This window comes from Cyprinus carpio, chromosome B12 (genome assembly GCF_018340385.1).
Source record: "Cyprinus carpio isolate SPL01 chromosome B12, ASM1834038v1, whole genome shotgun sequence".
NCBI lineage: Eukaryota > Metazoa > Chordata > Actinopteri > Cypriniformes > Cyprinidae > Cyprinus > Cyprinus carpio.
The window spans coordinates 13454474-13478112 of record NC_056608.1 but is presented as its reverse complement, the minus strand read 5'-3'; positions in this window follow the sequence as shown (position 1 = coordinate 13478112).

Sequence of the window (23639 nt, the reverse complement as noted above, 5' to 3'; positions counted from 1 at the left end):
GTCCTGGAATTAAAGCATGCAAGTCTATAGAATTCAATGGAATACATGAGTGACAGTTAGTTCCTCCAATGCTTGAACGTCTGGTTTATGTCTTGAACTGAAATTGATTTACTCTTTTTTCCAAAACTTGCTAAGCTGTCTTTTGTAAGGAAACTCAAAAATGACTAAATTGGAACTCAACATAGGCAGGTGCTTCCTGTTTCAAGAGATATGTGTGATGTAAGCATGTTGCTAAGCTACAAGATTGTGTCATTTATAAAATAACAATATACATATTACCATTCAAAAGTTTGGGACAAACTTTTATTTTCAAAAGAAATTTATTTAGCAAAAATACATTAAATCAGCCAAAAATGACAGTAAAGGCATTCATAATGTTACAAAAGATTTTTATTTCAATAAATGCTGTTCTTTTGAACTTTACATTCCTTAAAGGGGCAGTCCGTAACTTTTGGCCCTCTAGTCTAGCGGTTAATAAGCATAACTAAGTGTGTCTTGCGGAAGAACATTGTAGCCAGAGCTATTTCTCTCTGTTTATGTCTATGACGAATCACGCAGGTACCGGGCAACTCCGCAGCGGTACCCACCCGACACAGTCTAAAATAGTCCCAATATAAACATTTAACTATTATAGGTGTACCGTAGTGATTCAGGACAAGCCAATAACACGCTTTTGGAAAATGGATTCATGGTGTAGCCTACTCGCTTATTATATAAATGTTGTTAATTTTGAACAGAAAAAAGTTACGGACTGCAGCTTTAAAGAATCCTGAAAAAATGTATCATGCCGTCCCCAAAAATATATTAAGCAACACAGCTGTTTTCAACTGTGATAATAATAGAAATGATAATGTTCCAAGAAAAACGTTTTAATTAAACATTAATATATAAGAAAGTTATTTTAAATTGTAATATATATATATATATATATATATATATATATATATATATAAAAAAAAATATATATCACAAAATATATTTAATCAAATAAATTATGATCAAATGAAGGCAGCTTTGATAAACATAAGAGACTTTTTCAAAAGCATTTAAAAAAAACAACCACACTGTTCCCAAACTAAGAGCTGTACTTGTTATCTGACTGACTAGCCTCAAGGAAACAAATCAAACCAAACCACATTTATCATCACAAAAGTTTTGGTGTGCAGTACATATCACTGCAGTGTCATCAGAGCTCCAAACTTTCAAGATAAGCTTAAAACCCATAACAAGCCATAATTCTAGGAGACAAGACTGTACTGTCTGAATGGAAGTCAATAGAGGAGATGCATTCGAAAGCTGAATAAACTACTTTTATGTGGAAAAAGTAAGGCACAATAAATTAAATGACTGTCTGGTAATCTTCAACATGTCTGCCATGACATATTCATTGTAGAGTGAGCTATATTTGGGGTAAACTACCAAAGATATCACTTTTTTTATAGAAGTCACGGTCAGTTGTGCAACATGGGATCAGCAAACGTGACTGACCTTCATAAAAAATGAAGAAGCCAACATTTCCTTCACAGAAACTCTAATGCATGACATCTTTAGTTTATCTAATAAATGATAAGTGTTTTGCCCTCTATGTGGAAGTACTGCAGCAGTCAACACATTAAATAAGGCATCATTATGTGTTTATTTGAAAAAGGCATGCATACAATTATATCTATAAATGTCTAAATCATAGAAACTGCCATTTACTCAGACAATTCCAGCCCAACCCAAAGTTATGAAGACCAACCATTACCCCAGCCATTTTGTTCTGCTGATGACCATGGTAACAGGAAGGGCAGAAGGGGCACAGAGGATAAGAGAGAGGAAGAGTGAGTGGGAAGAGCAAGGGAAGAGGGGAATAAAGAAAGAGGAATAGGGGGGTTTGGGGCCGGTAATGAGTTTTAGGAGCGGCAGGATGGAAACAGGATGAGAGTCTCCAAGAGACTCGTTTAATGCAGAACAGAGGGAGTTTTATACCCGCTTCTGAGGAAGACCTTTTTTGTTTTTCCACTTCCTCTCTTTCATTCGGGTTTGAAGGAATGAGAAGGTGGGCAGAGATGATTTGGCTCATTGTTCTGTTCGGCTGTGATTAGGGATATTTAATTCCAAATGCATTTCACAGAGTGGTTACAGCATGAGCAACATGTAATGAGCGCGTCACATGTTATCATCATTAATAATGTACTAAAAGGTCATTTTTGTGTTCTTGATATATATTAGCTGGAGTAGTTTATCCACTTTAAAGGGATAGTTCACCCAAAAATGAAAATCCTGCCATCTGCCATTTACTCAACCTCATGTCGTTCCAAACTTGTAACTGATTTTATATCTTTCTTCTGTGGAACATAAAAGATCATTTGAGAATTTTAAAAAAAATTTTTTTATTGTTATTACTTATTATTATTGTTTTAATACAGTGAAAGGCAGTGCTCACCAAGCTGGTTTGGTTTATCAAAACTGTTAAAAATATTTTCTTTTGTGCTCTGAGTCTGCAGAAGAAATAAATTCATACAAGCTTGGAACTACACAAGGTGAGTAAATGATAACCAAATTTTCATTTTTGGGTAAACTATCCCTATAAATCAAACATAAATGAGAGATGGCAAAGATTTAAGAAAACCACTATTCCCATAAGACACCCACACACACACAAAGTTTAGTCAGGAGTGACTCTCGCAGCAGGAAGTTGACTTATTAGATCTACTTTCTTAAGAAGCCAGGGGTGAAAATAGATTAAAGCCCACCCTGCCGAGTGAGACAGAGACAGAGTGTGTGAGTGTGCGAAAGAGATGAAAAGTTCTTCAAAGCTGGATCATAAAGTATCTGATTCCAGTGCTGCAGATAACACATCTAACAAAATACACACATTCTTGTGTTTGAGGACACGAGTGTGAGGAGAGGAAATGATAATGAAAAACACACGGCTTGACGTGATGGCAGGTGACATGTTCATATACCTAAAACGGTTAGCTTTTTACAAAATCACCCGATAATAAATGTGATGACAAACTGAAACAGCTTTACAATGCCTGTGCTTCCCAGCAGGACCATCATAGTGTCTTAAATGAAACATATTTTGCCACTGGTAAGAAGTTTTTTCTTGTTTTGAGAATAAATTCCATTCAAGATATACACTACCATTTAAAAGTTTCTGGTTACATTTATTTATTTATTTATTTATTGTTTTTTTTTTTCAGAAGGAAAGGGAATTGCATTAAATTGATAACTGATCAAAAGTAACAGTAAAGCTACATTGTTACAAAATATTTTTATTTAAAATCAGTGCAGTTCCTCTGAACTTTATATTCATAAAATAATTCTGACCGACAGTTTTAAAAAAAGTAGCACAACTGAACAGCACAACTGTTTTCAGAATTTAAAAAGACAAGAAATATATCTTGAGCAACAAATCAGCGTAATAAAATGATTTCTGAAGGATCATGTGACACTTAAGACTGGAGTAATGACTACTGAAAATTCAGCTTTGCCATTACAGGAATAAGAACATTGTAAAAAGAACAGTTATTTTAAATTGTAATGACAGTTTACAATATTACTGTTTAGATATTTACTGTATTTTTGATTAAATAACTGCAGCCTTGGTGAGCATAAAATGCTTCTTTCAGAAACATTAATCAGTCTTACCGACCCCAAACTTTTGAACGGTAGTGTATTCTCTAAAAACATGATTATATTGAAATCTATTATATATAAAAATGCTATTTTTCTTCTCAAGAGAAATTTACTGTGCTTACTGTGACAGTAAAAATGCCTATAAAACGTCCAAAAAACAATTTCCTGGGACCCATATGTTTAAGTGACACTACCAAACACATTAACATATATTATTTAATCTAAAAAACTAAATTAACACACTTTGATGAAAACACTCCTTGACCATAAATCAACAGAATACAATAAATTCGTATATAAGCACATAACATTGATGACTCCAGTACAGTTCAAGGAGGAAATGAACTGTGTAAGCAAAATGAAGAAGTGTAAAAGTAAAGTACTGATGCTGAAACGCTAGTATGGTTTTTGCTTCCTTTATTTTCTGTCCCCCATCAAAGCAAAAGGAGTCAGTCTGGAGTGTTTATGCATCAGAGGCTGGCACCAGCGGAGATAAAAGAGATTTTATCCAAATAGCACAGAGAGGACAAAATGTGCACAGGGACAGTGAATAGCTGTACACTGACTCACTTCACCTATTCGTTCATCCATCTATTGATCTTTTTCTAAGATTCTCTCTCATTCTGTTTAAACTGGTACATATACCGTTCCCATACAAAGAACCTCCACAAATGGCCTGAAAAAGCCTCAGATTCTTAACTGATGTATTCAGTCAACAGAAGTTTGCCAACCGTAAAACAGGATGCAGATTTCCCAACACTCTGTTCATGAGCATTGGCTCCAGGTGAAAGGACAACAGTCTACACTGTCTACATGTTCTGCAAACAGATAAAACCGTCCTGCCAGAGTCAACAGAAAGAATGAGCATTTATTAAGAAATAAGCATTTTAAAAGGGTTGTCACAAAAATATATGTTTGAAAGCTTTCCATCACTCTCAAATCGCTCACTTCTTCTTTCATATTTCATATAAACCCCTCCGGCCCATCCCCCAGTGGGACCCCATGTCCGTTATCGCTGTTCTTGGGGCAGAATTCGGTCTTTCTTCTCTTCAAAAGCTCCCGACTGTCCAATCTCTCCAGTTATCTTTTTCTTCCTCTTTCTTTTTCGCTCCCTCACTTCCCATGGTGGTCTGTGTGTTGGCAGACCGCGGGAGGCAGATGACTCTTCCCTCTCTTTGAAATGAGAGAGAGAGCGAGAGAGAGCGAAAGCGAGGTAGAGAAGGAGTGAGAGAGTCAACAGTGTAGACATCAAACACGGCAAAGTCACGACAAAGGACATTTAGGAAAGAACTTTTGATCTGTTCCACACTCCACCTCCCTCTGCCCTCTTTAAACCTGCCTATTAAAGGTGTAACTCGAACCAGGCTTGTTGGCACAGGAGGAGACATGTTTGGGCTACGATTACTCAGCTCAGGTCAAAGGTCATTGAATGGGTCTTGTTAGGTACACATGGGATGGTAACAGAGTTTAACTTGTGAATATATAAAAACATTTTGAAAAAGGCTAATTGATTTGTTTTTAAAGGGGTAGTTCACCCCAAAATGAGAATTTTGTCATCAAAAGTCATGTTTGACTTACTTTCTAATGTGGAACAAAAACAAAAGAAGTTTAGCAGAATGTTTAAGCTGCTCTTTTCTATTCAACGACAGTGAAAAAGTTTGCCTTTGTTTTGAATTTGTGTTATTAAAAATGTTTTTGCTAATTGAAAAAAGACATGCTGTAATAACATAAAATATAAATATTAGTACTCAATTAATATTTAAAAAAAAAAAAATTAAATAACTGAAATACGTTCAAGTTGAAGTACTAAGATTAATAAAATTTAAATTAATATTTAAAAAATATGTTAAATAGAAATATTAAACAAACTAATAAAATGACTAAATTAAAATATTAAAATAATTCGAATTATTAATAAATACTATATTAGTATATAAATAATACCAAGTAACACTGACCCATAAAATAGCTTTATGTGAGGAAAAGACCTAAATGTAGTTGTTAGTTTCTAAATAAAGTTGCGATTCATTTCTATTTGCTGTAGTTACATTACATGACTATTATGCTGACTTCAGTCACTTTGGCACAGTTGGAGAGATGGAGGTAATCGGCAGGAGAGATGCGCTGCTCGCTTTCATTCTGCCACTGGAGAGAGGGAACAAAGGACAGAAGTCAGAGGTCAGAACTGCAGGCCTCAAAAGAGTACAAGACAAAACATACAAACATACATACAGTACCAACACACACAAACAAGCCTAATACCAACATGCATAAAAACACAAAAACACCCACACACAATACACACATGCATTTTATTATTAAGTATTAAAATCTGGTTTTAATTTGTTGTGCAACAGGACTCTCTGTACATATACTCTACTGGTCAAACTTTGGAAGTCCATTAAATTCACCATGGCTACATTTATTTGAGAAAATAAATACATTAAAACATTAATACTATGAAATATATATATAGTCTTTTTACTATTTCAAATAACTTTTCTATTTTAATGTATTTTAAAATTTAATTAATTAATTAATTTATTTTTTTAAAATTGTTAATTTTTTGTGGAAACGGTGTTACAATTTTGTTTTCAAGATTTTCAGATGAACAGAAAGTTCAATGAACTGTATTAATTTGAAACAGAAATCTAAGGTAATGTTATAAATATCTTTACTGTCACTTTTGATCAATTGAATGTGTTCTTGCTGAATAAAAGATTGACTGATGTTAATAAATATAAATATTAACCAGCAAAACTTTTGTTTGATATTAAGATATTATTAAGCCAATTTTAACATTTATAATAATTAGAAATGTTACCATATCAGTGGTAATTGGTAGTGTATCACTACTGTATATTAAACGTACAAATAGGATACAGTGACCACCATGTATAAAAACATTACATTTTTCTCTTTTAAACCAGACTTGTTTTTTGACACCAACAGACATTTGCAACTTAGAACACTAATGGCAAATCAATTGCACTCTACAGTTTTAAAGCACAGATATTTGAGGTATGAGAGGATATGAAGTCAGCAGTTTGTATATAACACTTTCATCCGAGACAAGTGTGGACAACGGAGAGTCCTATTAACAAACAAAAGATTAAAGGGACCAATGCCTGATTCAAATGCTGCTAAAAGCCCAATGAAAGAAAAACCATACCAATAAACGTCAGCACTTTAAGAGCTGCCACAAACAAACGCTTAAGGACAGTGGGGTTGTGTTTACTCTGTGCTTGGCCTGTGTTTTGGTGTGCATGTGTATGCTAGCATTCATTCTTGAAACTTTCATGTCTCTACAGGGTGTGTCATAAGCATGTAATCTTGGGAGAGTGCTCATAAAATGTCCTAAAAGCTTTCTAAGGGTCAGTGTTTGAGTAAGTGCACATGTTTGTTTAACCATCTTTGTGTGTGATTTGTGTTTCTTAGGGTCTCAGGTGTTATGTAATGCATGTCTTCTGCAACTTATTAAGGCTTTCAGTGATGTTTGTATGTGTGTGTTTCTGTATGTGTCACATAGCAACCTGGTGGTCATGTTCAGTATGTGTTTTGGCTGGAACTGCTTAACTATATGCTTAAACCAAAAATTCACCCAAAAATAAAACCTATGTCATCATTTACTCACCTTTATGCCATTTGAATCATGCATGAATTTTCATAGAACACAATAAAGGACTTAAGTAGAGCAGAATACCAAAGCTGTTCTTTCCATATAATGAATATGAATAGTGACCACAATTGTAAACTTATATATATATATATATACACACACTTTTTGGTCACTATCCATTTTATGGAGACAAGCAACATGAACATTCTTAAAGAGTGAAAGAAAGTCATATGAGTTTGCAACAACATGAGGGTGAAATAAAGACAAAACGTCCATTTAAAGTGAACTGTCTCTTCAATTCCAATATTCTTGCAGTCCACTAAAAATCCCCTTGTATCCAGATAATAGTCTGTTCAATCTGTAGTGAGATGGAACCATTAAGGAGGAGAAGGGCACCAGATAACATTCCTAGACAGAGTAAAAAATAGTTTTAGAGACAAGGGCATTTGTAGCTGCACTTGCCAGAAAGGGTCATGGTATCTTAAGTGAGCATTTGAGAGATATTAAGAAACTTGATTTGATGCATCCCCCTTTTTTTTTACTTATGTACACACATAAACACACATTACCACATTAGAATTTGAGGTCGCTGAGATCTGTTAATGTTTTTGAATGTTTTAAAAAGTGCTTGAGCTCTCTTGATAGAAAATACATGACAAACAAATATACACACAAACGCACATGCACTTACTCTATCCATCTGTCTCTACCTTCATTACACTATTGGTGGTCAAGTATGCAACTAAGTAAAGAGATGTGCTTCAGTTTGAACTGTATCTCAATCTCACTCAGTAGCTCCAGGCAGATTGTCTGAGGCCAGACACTAAAAGCTCAGGAGAGAGGCTCCTATCTCAGCCACACTCTCCAGCTCCTCTGCATCTGCTCACTACCAGATAGCGCAGAAGTACAGCCAGCTATGTGTCTGCGTATGGGTGGATGCATGTGACATCATTGAAATAAATGTGTGTGTCCTGCGGTTACTATGAAGGCAGATGGTCATGCATTCAGAGCCGGTGTGATCATATGAGAGACTGTAGGGTCTGCCTCACAGACAAACTAATAACTGACAGAGAAAGTCAGAAAACAGACTTTTGTCTAACGTGCAGTTGCTCACAAAGATAAACATATAAATGCTTTTTCAGTATGCCAGACGGATGTTGGTGCACAACTTCAACAGCAGTAATGAGCTGGTTATATAAAAGTGATATCATGTTTTAAAATAAAAACAACGCATTACAGGCCCCAATGTAGTCATGGCGAAGTTCTTTTTTTTTCTTCTTCTTCTTTTTTACCCTCAGGGGTAAAGCTATTCAATGATATGTGACTTATTTTACACCAGCTAACATTTTTTTTTTTTATTGTACAAAAAAAAAAAAAGAAAGAAAGAAAATTCAGCCATTATTTACCCGTGCTTAGTGGTTTGACTTTTTTATTGTTACAAAAATTCACAATTTTAAAACAATGTTGGAAATAAACATACCAAAAACACCTAATGTAATACATTTGCACAAGTATCTAAGCATAAAACTCTCAAGTATCCCAAGCCATACAATATCACGGATTTGTGTGACAAAAGCCTGAAATTAAAGTCATGAATCACTGAATCATTGACAAAAAAATTATAAATAAAGTGATTTGATAGCTGTTCAAATGGTGAACCAAATCAGCTGTTTAATTTAAAAGAATTGTCTCAATGATTTGTATGCTGATCCTTTTCAGCTCATTTATTCATTCATTCAGTCACAGTGGTTGTTGGAGGTGAAGATTAAAATAACTTTAATTTTGGGTGATCTATTAATTTAACGCATTACATTTTAAGCACACATATACACATTCTGCTAGTAAAGAGACTACAAATATTTCAAGAAAAAGAGTTTGTCCTTCAGTGTTTCAGTGTATGTGGGTATTGGGTGTCTTGAAGTTTCTGAGATCAAATGCACTAACTTTCTTGAACCTGTGGGTGGCACAAAGATCGCCTGAGCACTGTCATGAACTTGTGATTTATATAAGCTTGAATGTGTGTATGTGAGAGGATTACATTTTCACTCTGGACTTTATCCACTGCTTCCTGCCCAGCTTTGCCAGTCAGTCACAATCAGACTAATGGAATGAAGTTTATCAGAGCAAGATGAACTTTGACCTGTTAAGCCTAAACAAGTCAGGACAGGGTGAGGTTCATAACTGACACTTAGCCTATCGTGTACAAAAATTCCTACAAACGCACACTCATTTTTAATTGAACACTGAATAGAAGGAAGATCAAGAGTGTCTTTTCCTGCTGCTGTAGAAAAGAATAAAAGCAAGGTATGACCTACCACAGAGAGGACAAAGAGATGACTCTGTAGAAGGTAAACCAAGACATTTGCTGAAACATGGGATGAATCACTGTCATCCATCTGAATTCTCTCTCATTCTGTCGCTCCGTCTGTCTATCTCACTTTCTTTCTGGTATCAAAGCGACATTGCTTTGGCTAATCAGCTACTCCTTTGATCCCTGTCTGTCAGGACCCCTGGGGACTCTGAGTTGCACTTTTATCTGCCTGACTACTGGGTCCTTTCAGAGACGAGAGTGATAATCTGATTAACTGTAATACTTATCCTAGAAAAAGAGAATAGAGAGAAAAAGAGATAGCAAGACAGAAGAGAGACAGAGAGAGCAGAAATTGTTTGGGTGGGTAGGGGTGTGGAGTCTCTCAAACTATGAGTCTTCTGGTGACAATTATACAAAACAAATGCCTAAAAAGAATAACAGTGAACAAAATCTTAGTTCTGGACATAGAAATCAGACTAAAACTGGATCAGCAAAGATGAAAGTCTTAAATACATTTAAACAAACACAAAGAAAGCCAGGAGTTTAGATTCAAATACAAATGCTGAGCCAAATATCTTCCTGCAGTAATTATAAGTGGCCTACTTTTACTGCTGTTTGTTTTCAGGGTAATTAGTTTGGAAGGACAAAGTTGCTCTACCTACTCCTGAAATAAAATAAGTATTTTTTTTCAGTAAGCATTTATTTTATGTCAAGTAACAAAAATGTGTTTCAGTTTTAGGCAAGCATACTGCAGAGTGTAGGACAAAACAATGAAGAGAAGAGAGATAGACTGAGAGGAAGAGAGAACAGGTCTAGACCTGGCCTGTGTGAACTCAGCAGATGGAATTAGATATGTCCTCTCAAGAAAATGTTTTAAATGGTCACTTACTTTAAAGGGATAGTTCACCCAAAATGAAAATTCTGTCATTAATTACTCACCCTTGTGTTGTGCCAAACCCGTAAGACCTTCTTTGATCTTCGGAACACTATTTAAGATATTTTTGATGAAAGCTGAGGGAAATCTGAGAACACATGTGCCGTGCCTTGTGCCTTGTATTCAATGTCATCAAGCCGGATCTTGGTCAGCGCCGACACCACCACAGGCTTGTGTCATAGTACTGTCATGAACACACATCCACAAGTGACACAGTAGAGATGAAAATGTGGAATAAAATTGTTATTTTTGTTTTCTTTGCGAAAGTTTTTCTGAACTTTCTCATTTGACTCATTGATTCATTGGTCAATGGCTACCCATGTTTCTTATACTGACACCTAGTAGTGTGGATGTAGTATTATGCAAATACAGTTGTTCTAAGTTTCTGATGTCATTGTAGAAATGTCCTATTCGCAGTCAGATATTTATTTATTTTGTAAAGTGTCCAAAATGAACTGGTCATTTGATCTCAAAATGACAGCCACCATGAGGCAACTTTTTAATTGTAAAATAAAACAGCTTTTATTTGCTTGTTATATTTAAAATAATTCTTCATAGCATTGTCTCATATACCAGCTTATACAGTTTTACATTTTATATGTTTATATATTTTAATATATATTTAAACATTTTATTTATCTGCAGTGTATTTAGGTCCTAGGCCACTGAGTGATTTATAAACAAGTAAAAGTACTTTAAAATTAATCCTAAATATAACTGAAAGCCAGTGTAAGGGCCTGAGGACTGGTGTCTTGATTGGAAACAAAATATCTAATTCTTGCAATGTTTTTGAGATGATAGTATGCTGATTTAGTTACTGCTTTGACATGACTACTGAAACTAAGTTCTGTCTCCAGAATCACACCAAGATTCTTGATTTGATTTTTAGTTGTTTGACCCCTAGAGTCAAGGTGTCAGGAACGCGAAGAGAGAGAACTCAAACGCAGAGGATTCATGCAACAGTTTATTGGGTACAACAAAAAAATACCAAAATAATCCAACGTGTGAATGTAACACACACACAAACTGAAGCACTGGTGTAACAACTCCAGAGCCGTCCGTACAGACACCTGCAGACACAGGCTGTGGAGACCACCTCTGGTGCAATGCCCAACGGGACGTGGAAAGCGAGACAGAGGATCTCGGGCACACGGCCAACGAAAGACTCCTCGTCTAGACGTCCTGAGCACAACAGCGGTAAAGGTGAGGAAACAGACACACAGCACAATGACAACGCGAAATCTACTGACAACAAGGGACAGACACAGCAGAGAATAAAAGGGAGAATGGGAACTAGCAACAGGTGAGGACAATCAGCTCGTGATCTGCACACACCAGCGCTGAATTATCAGCGCTGATTGCCCAGGTCACGAGCTGCAGCAAATGACAGGACACAGACAACAGGGAAGCTGACAACTGGTTTGAGATATATAGGCAAGGTATGCATTCACCTTGAGAACTTCATCTTTGTTTTTAAATGCGATAACTTCAATTTTCTCCTTGTTTAACTGAAGAAAGTTTTGACACATCCAACTATTAATTTCATCAGTGCATTGGCAGAGGGAATCAATGGGGCTGTAGTCATTTGGCAATAAGGCTAGGTAAATCTGGGTATCATCAGCAAAGCTGTGATAGGCAATTTGGTTCTTTCTCTTTATTTGACTTAGTGGGAGCATATACATGCTAAGAAAGAGCGGTGCAATAATTGAGCCTTGTGGGACTCCGCATGTCATGGACGTCTACTTAGACTTATGCTCTCCTATACTCATGTAATAACCTCTGCCTTCTAAGTATGACCTGAACCATTTGAATACCATCCCAGAAAGCATGATCCAGTTTTCCAGTCTCTCTAGAAGTATGTTATGATCGACAGTGTCAAACCCAGCACTGAGATCTACAGTAGTAGTACAAGCACTGATATTTTGCCAGAATCAGAATTAAAGCAAATATCATTTATTATCTTAATGAGTCCACCACACATAAAAATGACCACCAACCCATTCTCCACATTTCATCTCCAGGACACATATTTATGGTCCCCACCTCCTTCTCCACCTAAAGGTCTGTCCTTCACGTGTCAGTGGACACCCAGAGCCACCATGGAAGAGCAGCAACAGACAGAAACATTTTTATCTGTTTCATCCTTAAAGAGATTTCTCCACTGATGTCTGGCCGTCACGACATATTTGAACACACAGCACCTTCATTGAAGTGGTGTGGTGGTATCTTGAATGAGAAAAGGTTCAGATAAAAGTAAAGAGATACAGAGTTACAGTTTCTTTTTTAGACACTGTCATGCTATGGGAGATGGTAAATTGCCCAGCATAGAGGTGGATTAGTTAAAATCACCGGGATTCTTATAGGATTAAGAGTGTTCTGGCATTTCCATTGTGTTAGAGGGCTGGCAGAGTTTGGGGCCATTCATCCAAAAATAACATATGGCTTTAAAAGGGGGTAGAGTATTACCCAGCTGAGCGGCAAAACGACAGCAGCAATAACAGCAGACACTTTACTTGATGTTTTTGTTGTCATTTCTGATTTGTTGTCATTTCTGATTCAGTTTTTGTTTAAAAATGACATCACACAATCAAAAGGCTAAAATTCACATCTCAATCTGTAAATCCATGCAGTCACTCTGGCCTGCGCTCGTAGCTGTATGACACACTACAGCCAAGGTTAGGTTACACTCATTTCAGCCTGTGCGCTGTAATTGCATGGTTGTGTTTCCCATCAACCAAATTTCCAAACTCAACTCTCATTAAATACAGTGGGAGGAAATGTTTGCATCTGAATGTGATGTTTATGGGCTATATACGGAGAGATGGCCTCATTCACACAATAACAAGACTGAAACTGGATCTCTGATTCCAGGGAAGTTTAGGAGAAAACTTGGGTTTTTAACAGACAAAATGTATTTTAGAGATGATGCTTTATGACCCAGTTCGTCATCTCAAATGAATGATAAGAAATTCAGAAATCTTTCCTAAGAGGTTGTTTACAGTTTGGAATGAGGGAAACTGAGTGGAAATACTGTAGCTGCATAAAATCCTAATTTCCCAGACCACAGTGGAGCTCGGAAATGTGTTTGCTTATTTTCATTGCAGTAAAAAACGATCTAATGGGGCCTTAAAAATGCTCTGGTTGGAATAACAGTTGCTGATGTGCACTTATGTGAACATCAAAATCACAATGCTCTATGCTAGATATGATTACCTAGAAGAGTCTGTATTTACACATTTGTTTATCATAAATGTGATTATCATAACATTTAAAATATTAAATCTAAATATATAAAATATCTTCATCCATGATTAGTGTCAATTTCTGCACCAATGATAGCAGTAGAAAACTCAGCTACAAGTTTTGTTTCTGACAGAACTATAACCATTAAAACAATTAGTTGCACATCTTTAGATATATATTATTATTTCATATTATTTTGGATACATATTATTATTCCTTTGTTTAATATCTGGATCATCATATGTCAATATGCATATTTAGTAATTTTGGGCTGCAGATGCATAGTGGACACTTTCGTTCTTATTGTTCAAAAGTAAGTTTTTGTCTATGCTCACCAAGGCTGAAGTTGTTTAATCAAAATACTGTAAAGAGCAGTAATTTCATTCAATAGTATTGCAGTTTAAAAGAATTGTTTTCTGTTTGAATACAAGCTATTTTAAAATGTCAAGCATAACCTTCAAAAGACAAAACTCCAGCATACATTACCACATTATCCATTAAAAAATTAAAATTTAAAAAACAGTTATACCACTAGATTATTTACATGAAAAATTCATATATCTAACTGAACCTATGAACACAATTATTTGAAAAAAAACATACACATATTTACATGCAAGATTCATATATCTAACTGAACTGTTTTCAGTCAGTCAGTGATGTGGCAAAAGTCTGACATTAAGTAATCTTTTATCTTTTCAGTGAAATCTGGAAGATTTTTGTCATTTACAAACATTATTATTCACAAACACTCCATATCATCTGTGTAATATCCATACCTCAGAAAAAAATTGTAAATTTGTAAACTGTAATTGCTGAAAAACAAATTGAACAAAATCGATGTATTCTTATATTATCTTTGTCAGAAAGTGCATTAATCTCCTATTAGACATGTCCTCATTGGTCTGATTTCCCATGAGATGAAACCATGCTCGGCCTGATCCAGCACTATTTCAAATGCAATCAAAGCACAAGCAGAGTACAGAATACAATATTACCCCATTTACAGACTCCAAGTGCTTGGGTAAGAAACCGCAAACTGCCCAAGTTTTCTCCCTTGTCGCCACAAAGAATCCTTGCAGTCTTGCAACGGAATGGCAGGGTCAGAATTCCCCATTATCTGGAGTCTATTCCAATTACTTAACCCATTATTGCAGAGAAAGACAAAGCGCACAGGAAATGAGATAAATGTGCTGAAATTACAGCCTATGACTGGGCCTCTGCTCCCACTACCAACTGTGTCTGAATCCATTTGGGATGAAATGGTTCTTTTGGGTGCTTCAGTGCTGTTTTATTGTGTCTGCTACACTCAGGTGCTGATTATAGATGCAGTGAGTGTGTATATGTGTGTATATTCAAGTGTCTGTTCATATATGTCCTGAAGGGGTGCATGGGCCTACCAAAATGGTTCCAGAGTTGAGCTGAACATCAAAATGCCTTTTTCAACCTAACATTAAGGCATGCACAGTACCCTGTAATTCAGTGTACTTTGACCTGGTTTCAATTCGAAGACTGGTGTCTGCAAGTCATATTCTCTCAGCATGGAGCCCAAATTAAAACGGACAAGTGTAATCTACCAGCCTCCGTCTGTGTTTCCTTTAAAACAGTTATTAGCTTCATGCTAATCAAAAAGCATGCTAATGGTAATGAAATACCAGGCTATACCCAATTACTGATGCAGGCCTATCTGTAGACTTCTCAAGATTCTGTGTGTTGACACAGTGACATAGCTGAAAAAGAAAGTAGCTGGTTAACTACAGACGTGTAAGCTATCGTCATATTTCATCTTCAGGCTAAAATCAGAAGTCTGGCCACACTGACTAAAACTCACTAACCCTCTGGAATCTGGGATGGATCCATGTCAGGCCCAAGACCGCAAAGATCTGTATCTAAACTAAGACCAACAAACCGAGGTCAGTGCTTTCAGCGTTGCCTCTAGTTGAGCTTTTACCTTTGGGCCTGGTACATTTTAGGTCAAGATTCATGCAATCTGTAATTATATTAAAACTCATATTTGTGTATTTAATTTTTTTTAATGTGTAGGCAAGGAAATTGGTCTTTTTTGGCTTATCAACTAAAATGGCTTTGTATTTGTGCAGTGCAGTCATGCAGTGATGGCAAATGAAGAACAACGTGCATTAATAAAGTTCTTAGGAAATTTTCAAAATTAAATTTAAAAAATCATTACCATCAACTTTCATCAAAGCACAATAAAACACACAAAAACCCTGAAGCTCTTTTGGGTTCACAGTCTAAAAGTTGCAGTTACCAAAACAGCATGAAACGCTTATTGCATGAATACATGAATGGTTTAATTACATTTGAATCAAGGCACCTGGAAATTATCTGAGTGCGCATAACAGCATTTTAACTCTGTGTACTGTTTTCTTCGGTTATTAGGACCTTTCAAGTGAAACTGTCTAAACTCAAACTTAAATTGCCCTTACTGCTTTTCTTGGACAGCAGAGAAGAAGTCAAGTAATTTAGTTTGATTACCGGTAACAGGCTAAGGAAACAGATTTCAGTCATAAGAGGACTATGTGTCACTACTAAGTTTTAACTTGAGCCAACTCAAACTGTCACACTGCCTACGTACTGGGGACATGCCAGAGTGACCCAGAACTGTCTGTCATCAACTTTCTCAAAGATTTTTATCCACCTGAAACGCTGGACCACAAAAGGTGCCATTCTGTTTACTTTGGCATGAAAACAGCTTACAAAGACTCTTTCTGCATGTGCCTGCATGCCAATTTGTTCTTTCTGGTCCTCAAAACTGATTGGCTTAGAGGTCTTTCCAACTATGAGGTATTCACCCAGTATCGCCATTGGAACCATTTCACCATTTGTAACACTTCACTTGAAGCATTTCTCACAGCAAGTGTCATGGAGGACACCCAAATATAATTTTAAAAATACTACTGTTGTTGTGTCACTGAATCTAGTTTTAAGAGTTTTTAAAGGTGAATATAGTTCTTTAAATTTAAAGCATGCAGTTTGTTAGATTCTGCCTAGCTGAAAATTTGCTTCTGTGATTTCAGAAATGCGAGCTCCAGGGTGTCAATGGATGTTCAACACTCATAAAATTGCCCAGAGCAGCCTTACCTCGGCCAGAGGTATGTTTCTCAAAAGCAACTACTGTCACAAGTTTCATCATTACCAACAGAGTTCAGTGGAACTTGTAACCATTGTTAGCAAACAATGCTTTTGGGAAACACACCACTGATCTTCTAGAATTTGCTGCTAGCTCTGATGTCTCTGTTGTGCTTATGACATGAGTTGTAATGAGATATAATTTGTTTTGGATAAATCTAATAGGCAATGTTTGGTCTTATTAATATATTACTTGTTCCAGAGCAAACAATTTTGGTTGAGGACAAAATTTCATAAGTTTATATTTTGACTGAATTGCTTAGCAACATTTATAATGGCTATTGCTGTTGTTGTTTATGAAATATTATTGTTCAATAAATAATATTTTATATAAATAATAGTAGTATTTAATTAATAATAGTATTTTGGTATTGAGAGAGGTGAGTGCTTTCATGATGGTGATTTTAACCACATTGCTATGCCAAAAGATGGGGAAAAGAGACTGACTATTATATTGAAAGGGGCTGAAACAAGGTTGTAAACAGGACATTATTTTTACGTTCAACAACACATTGTAAGATGCAACCAACAAATGCACTGACAAATGTTATCATAGAAATCACTTTACAACAATTGAAAGGATAGTACAACAAAGATAACGCTTTCTTCTGCTGACATTTAAACTCATGTTTTATTCTGAATATAAGATTGGGCTGAAGGGTAAATGCTGTATTAGATGCAGGTAACCACAGGTATCCATCTCTCTTTCATAATACTCTGCTGTATATAATACAATAAGCTTTCAGTGGAGCAACTCAACATTCCTTCCTCCTAGTTCTAAAGTGATGTTTTCGAATTAGTTACAGAGGCTTAGGCTCAGCTGTCAACTTGAGATTTGAGTTTGTGGCGGAAGGAAGTATTTCACACAAAAATGTTTTTTATAGCATTCAGTGTTTTTTTTATTTTTATTTCTTTACTTGTGCCACTGAACTGTTGTAAAAGCAAAATATCACACTTGTAGCCATGCAATATCACTCTATATTAGCATGGCAGCCTTGTGCCTACAGTACGGCCAAAAACAGCCATGCTGATATAGAGCAATATCACACAGCTATGAGTATATACAGTTAAGATAAGTCTCTAAGCTCAAAGTGCTGTCTGTGTACATGTGTGAGCACAATGTGTGTGTAAGACAATAATGGCAATTTCGCACATGTATCTTGGCTCAATTCTAGTCAAGGATGTTTAGTGTATTGTCAGAAAACATTATGATAACACACCTCCCAGATGCATTGTTTAGCACAGTGATCCAGAAACAGACATTTCCACAGATAGTGGATTTCGGGGCTCATTTGTCTTCAAGGCTGTAGATTGAACAGTTCTGCTGAATCAAGCTCATCCCTCATGATAAAAGCTACATTCTTTGTTCATATTTATCTCAAACCCACTAATTTTTCTCCTTTTCCTTCAGTCAATCACACTTATTTTTTGTCCTTCTTCTCTTGCTTTTCTATTCTTTCCAAATATCTCAGAAGCCAGTCTCTGTGAACTCATCTTACAAATAAGTATTCAGTATGTTTAATGATTTTCTTCAGCGAGACTTTTGCCTTTGGAAACAAATGGTGAAGCCAAAAAATAAAACAGGTCTTTAATAAAAAAAAAATAAAAAAAAATAATAATAATAATAAAATAAAATAATAGCCTACAATTCAATTTAATGTAATTTGTTCGAACTTGATGGGTTGATGATATGATTAAAAAGACACATGGCTTTATGCAGGCTAAATTTATCTGACATTGGAACATGAGACAGGACTCAAAACTTTGTGTGGTCTAATTGGCAGAAGAGAGGAGGGATAATCTGGAATTGCTTTTTTTACAAACTGTTATGTGAAAATGCATGTGTGATTAATCTTGTCAAACTTTTACTAACTATAAAGAAGATACTGGTCCAGGATAAACCTCCAGGGTGACATTTAATTGCTTAGGAAGTTTTTTTTACTTTGCATCATGGGAGTGGGGGTTTTGGCCTGAAGCCTTGGCACTAAAGCAGAGAAATCAAACAGAAAGTGTAACATGAAGGCCATGTTTTTCACTGTTTGACTTGGCAGGGCAAGAGGAAGTAAACACCTACGCTCATTATGGCAGCAGTAAGCATGATGGACTGATGGAGCAATGGAGATTAATGGAATGGGCCTGGTGAAAAAAAAAACAGGACTAATAGAATTAATAAAAAAAAAAACAGGACTAATAGGACCTTAAATGAAATGAAACATACAAGTGTATGTTTTCATGCATACAGTAAATAATTAATAATCCATGGTGCATGAATGTGTGCACAACATATGCACTCTGTAAAAAAAGGAATAAATTAATAGATTCAATAAATCAAAAGTTTATGCTTAAAACAAATGGAAAAGGTCTGCCAGTGACACAAACAAAACACACCAGGTAAAATTTCTTAAAATAAGCAAGTGCAATATTCTATCGCCCTACACAAACCCTATACCTAAACAAAAACAAAACAAAAAAAAAAAAAAACAAAACAAAAAAAAACACCATTTAGTATGTTTTGTAAGCCATTTGAATTACAGGGACATAATGTCCTCATAAAGCACCTTCACATTGTAATACCTCTGTCATACCCATGTCATTATACAAATTTGTGTCCCCATAAACCACCCAAACCAGTGCACATACACACACACATACACATACACAAACGTTCAAAAGTTTGGGTTCACTAAGATTTTTTATAAGTCTTGTATGCTCACCGGTGCTTTATGTATTACAAAAAAATACAATAAAAACAGCTATATTGTTAAATATTATCATAATTTAAAATAAAGTTTTCTATTTTAATATATGTTAACATATAATTTATTCTTGTGATATAAAAGCTGAATTATTTGTAGCCATTACTCCAGTCTTCAGTGTCATGTGATCCTTCAGAAATCATTCCAATATGCTGCATCCTTGCTGAATAAAATTACCGATTTCTTTCAAATAGTAATAATAAACCATAATAAAACAGAATTCATTAAAAATATTTTTTTTTCAAAAATAATATTTATTTAAAAAAAAACTTCTAAATGGTAGTGTATTTAAACACAAATATATCTTAATACGTTATAGAAATTTTGGGAAGTGATTTAACTTTTATATAAGGAAAGTATTTTTTGCAGCATATGAAAAAGCACAGAGGTACATATAGCTAAAATTATACAGTGTGTATAAAAATATTACAGAAGAAATGAACTGCAGATAATTATGTGTCACCAACATGCCACTGTTGGTGCGCTTATGTGGCATGTGTATATATGTGTGTGTTATAAATGAACAGCACCAATTATATCGAAGAAAATCTACTGCGTGGACATGAAAGCCTCGCCTTTCCTATTTCCCAGAATAAACTTCATTCATTCATAAAAGCGGGAGACTGACTATGAACGCAAACTTAAACAAAAAACCATATGCCTAGCACTCAAACTCACACACATTGTAAGAAACTGCAGTGCTCTGAGAGCAAGAGAGCACCACACAGGCTATAATTCCCAGCATTCCAGAGTGAGCGTCCAAGCCACGCTGACGTCTGTGCATCTGGGAGGAACGCTGCTATTTACCACCACAAACTTCCTCTGCCTGCACATCATTCAGAAAGGAAGAAGCAGAGTGAAAAAAAGAGGGAAGATGGCATGACTGCTCTCTATTTAGGCAGCATGCTAAGTCAGCTTGGAAATGCCCCCTGTCTCCACCCTAATTTTGGTGCCAATGTGCCTCGCCACAACGGCTAATGGCTGTTCTCCTGCGTGAGTGTGTGTGAAAATTCCTCAGGGGTTCAGGGGTTATTGGACTGCGGGAGAGATCTGTAATTATTGCAGTAGCAATGAGATCATGGCCCCCTGTCTCTTAATCTAATAAGGACATCAATGTCAGCAGTAATCAGCACACTAAAGACAGACAGCAACAGCCACGGGGAGAGACGGAACCACTCAGAAATTGAAATTGAGTAGACGTAAACAGAAAAGGAAATCAAGATCAAGTGAAATGAAAAACTGATATAAAAGCCAGATAAAAAACAAGACAGCAAAGAAGAAACAATTTCTTAAAGGGACCGTTCACAGAAAAAAATTCAATTCTGTCAACATTTCACTCACCCTAATGTCGTTCCGAACCTGTATGACTGTATTTTTTTTGAAGAACACAAAAGGAAAAGTTTTGAAGAACAGTCAGAATAATAGACCAGCCGACTTTCATTGACTGTTCATTATAAAGACATTTTTTTAAAATATCGTCTCTTCTACAGAAGAAAGCAAGTCTTACAGGTTTGAGTGGTGAGTCAATTACAGAATTGTAATTTCTGGGTCAAGTATCTTATTTCAATTTTCCTCTGTATAATTGTTCATGTCCCTGTGTTATTTCCCTACTAATTGTACCCAAAACAGAAAAAATGGCAAAGATATATGGTTATATTGATCAAAGGTTAACTGACTCACTAGTTTACACACACACTGTCTTTGTGCCCACAGAATTCCACTGAAAACTCCACAGATTTCCGCAGAATTGGAACACCTGTCCTAGGGCACATCCCCCCCACCCACGACATGTTCTTAAAGTAATTATTTTGGTTTATGAAGCATGCTTTAAGCTACTATGTGTCTAGTACTAGTAGTTCTGTTTATATCATAAATATTATTATATTTAAATCCAAACAGTGTGGAAAAAGTCTGCCGATTCTGGCTGGACTTGCTAGTAAGTGACTAGACTAGATGGATTTTTGTATTTCTACCTGATGGCAATAAAATAATTACAGCACAAATCAAAACATTGCTTGAATAATCACTTTTAAAAGAAAGAAAGAAAGAAAGAAAGAAAGAAAGAAAGAAAGAAAGAAAGAAAGAAAGAAATAGTTTTATTCAACAAAAATGCATCAACCTGATCAGAATTGCCAGTCAAAACATACTGTTACAAAAGTTTTAAAATAAATGCTGTTCTGATAATTCAGTTTTTCCATAAATGGAATAAATTACATTTATAAAACTAAATTGAATTAAATTAAACAATAAGTTTAAATTGTATTAATATTTGACAACATTACTGTTTTACTGTATTTTTAGTCAAACAAATGCAGCCTTGATGAACATTATTAGAGACTTCTTTCTAAAACATTAAAAAATATCTGATCACAAACTTTTCAATAGAAGTTAATGTATAGAGGCACATTAACAGACATAATGTGTTAAATATCCAGAGAACATACATGTTATAACCCTATAACTTGCTGTTATTTGTATTTAAGAGAGGGAAGTTAAAGAAAAGTGAATAGGAAGTTACAGTTATCCATATGAATAGGTGAACGGATGTGTGCGTGTCTGTTGTGCGTGTCCCAACTGCATGTGGGTGGAATAAAACGGTCAAAATGGCTTGAGAAAGCAGACAGTGAGGCCATCAGACAATAAATGTGGTCATAATCCTCTGACTCACAGCCCTGGGACGTCAAATCATAAACATCCGTATATACAGAACAGATACTGACAACAAACATGAGCTTTGTCTTTCCTTTGCTGCTCTCAATCAAATGTTGTCATTGTCTCGTTAATCATAAAACTTAGAGAGAATAAAGATTTTTCAATTCCCTTCGAAACTGTTTTGGTTTTTATGAGCTAATTTTCATATTTGCAATGATCTCGTAAAGCTTGCTTGAGGAAAGAAAATTACATTTAATGGAAGTAACGTTCTGTTATGAAAGTGTGTGACTCATTAAATAGCGCACCCTCGGACTCAACACACACACACAGCCATGGATAATACCCAGACTTATGTTCTTGTCTACTGATCTGTTTCATGTCATTCCTTTTATATTCAAACTCCAAAAAAAAAGAAGCTTGTAAAATAGTTCCTGTACTTAAAAGTCAGCCAACAAAGCCCTGTTTTATTAAATCAAGCTAACACAAGAACACTTAGCTACCTCTACCACAAACCTTTTCACCAGCAATTTATTCGTCATCTGTTCAGATTTAAAGCATAGGAGTTTAACAGAAAGTTCTCCAAAGCAACGTGTGAGGCAGATCAACAGAGCGCCAAAGCAGCAAGACTTTCCCCAAGTTTGGCATTAACATGTTGCTAAGCTAGCAGCACAGTAGCCTTTACTCTATAACCATAAAATAAAACATATACCATACAAAACAAATAAAATAAATAAACTATTCTAGATTGATTCTTACACAGCCATCTCATAATTTATTGATGCTTTTCATGATTTTTTGACTCAGCCATCTCTGCTTATTTATTTATTTTTCACTGAGTGTGTTGCAGTGCATTCTGGGGTTGTCATCTTTGTGAAGGAAACGTGTGATACTAGTTGCCTACCTTTTGGAATAGCCTTTGAGTGGGGATTACATCTATCTACCATATGATGCCAGACTTTTGGAAAAGAACGGTAATGTTACAATATAACTACCATTTGCCAACAATTATAAATGAGAACATGTACAGTATCAGAATTAAAGTAAAAAGGCAAATGAATAGGAATGGAATGGCAAGCAGTGGAAAGTGGAGCTCAATACACATTTGTTCTATTACCAGCAGAGTTTACATGACATTTCAAAATGCTGCTCTCACTAAACAACCTGGAATTAGCCAAGCAGATGTAAACATGGTCATTATTTTAACTGAATACGTTTAAAAGTCACCAAAAAATATGCCCTCTTAGATTACATATCCTGATATTTTTTTATTTTTTTTTGGAATATACACATGACACAGACATTCAAGAGCTGCTTTCATTTTTGTCCATCATGATAGCAGAATCTCCT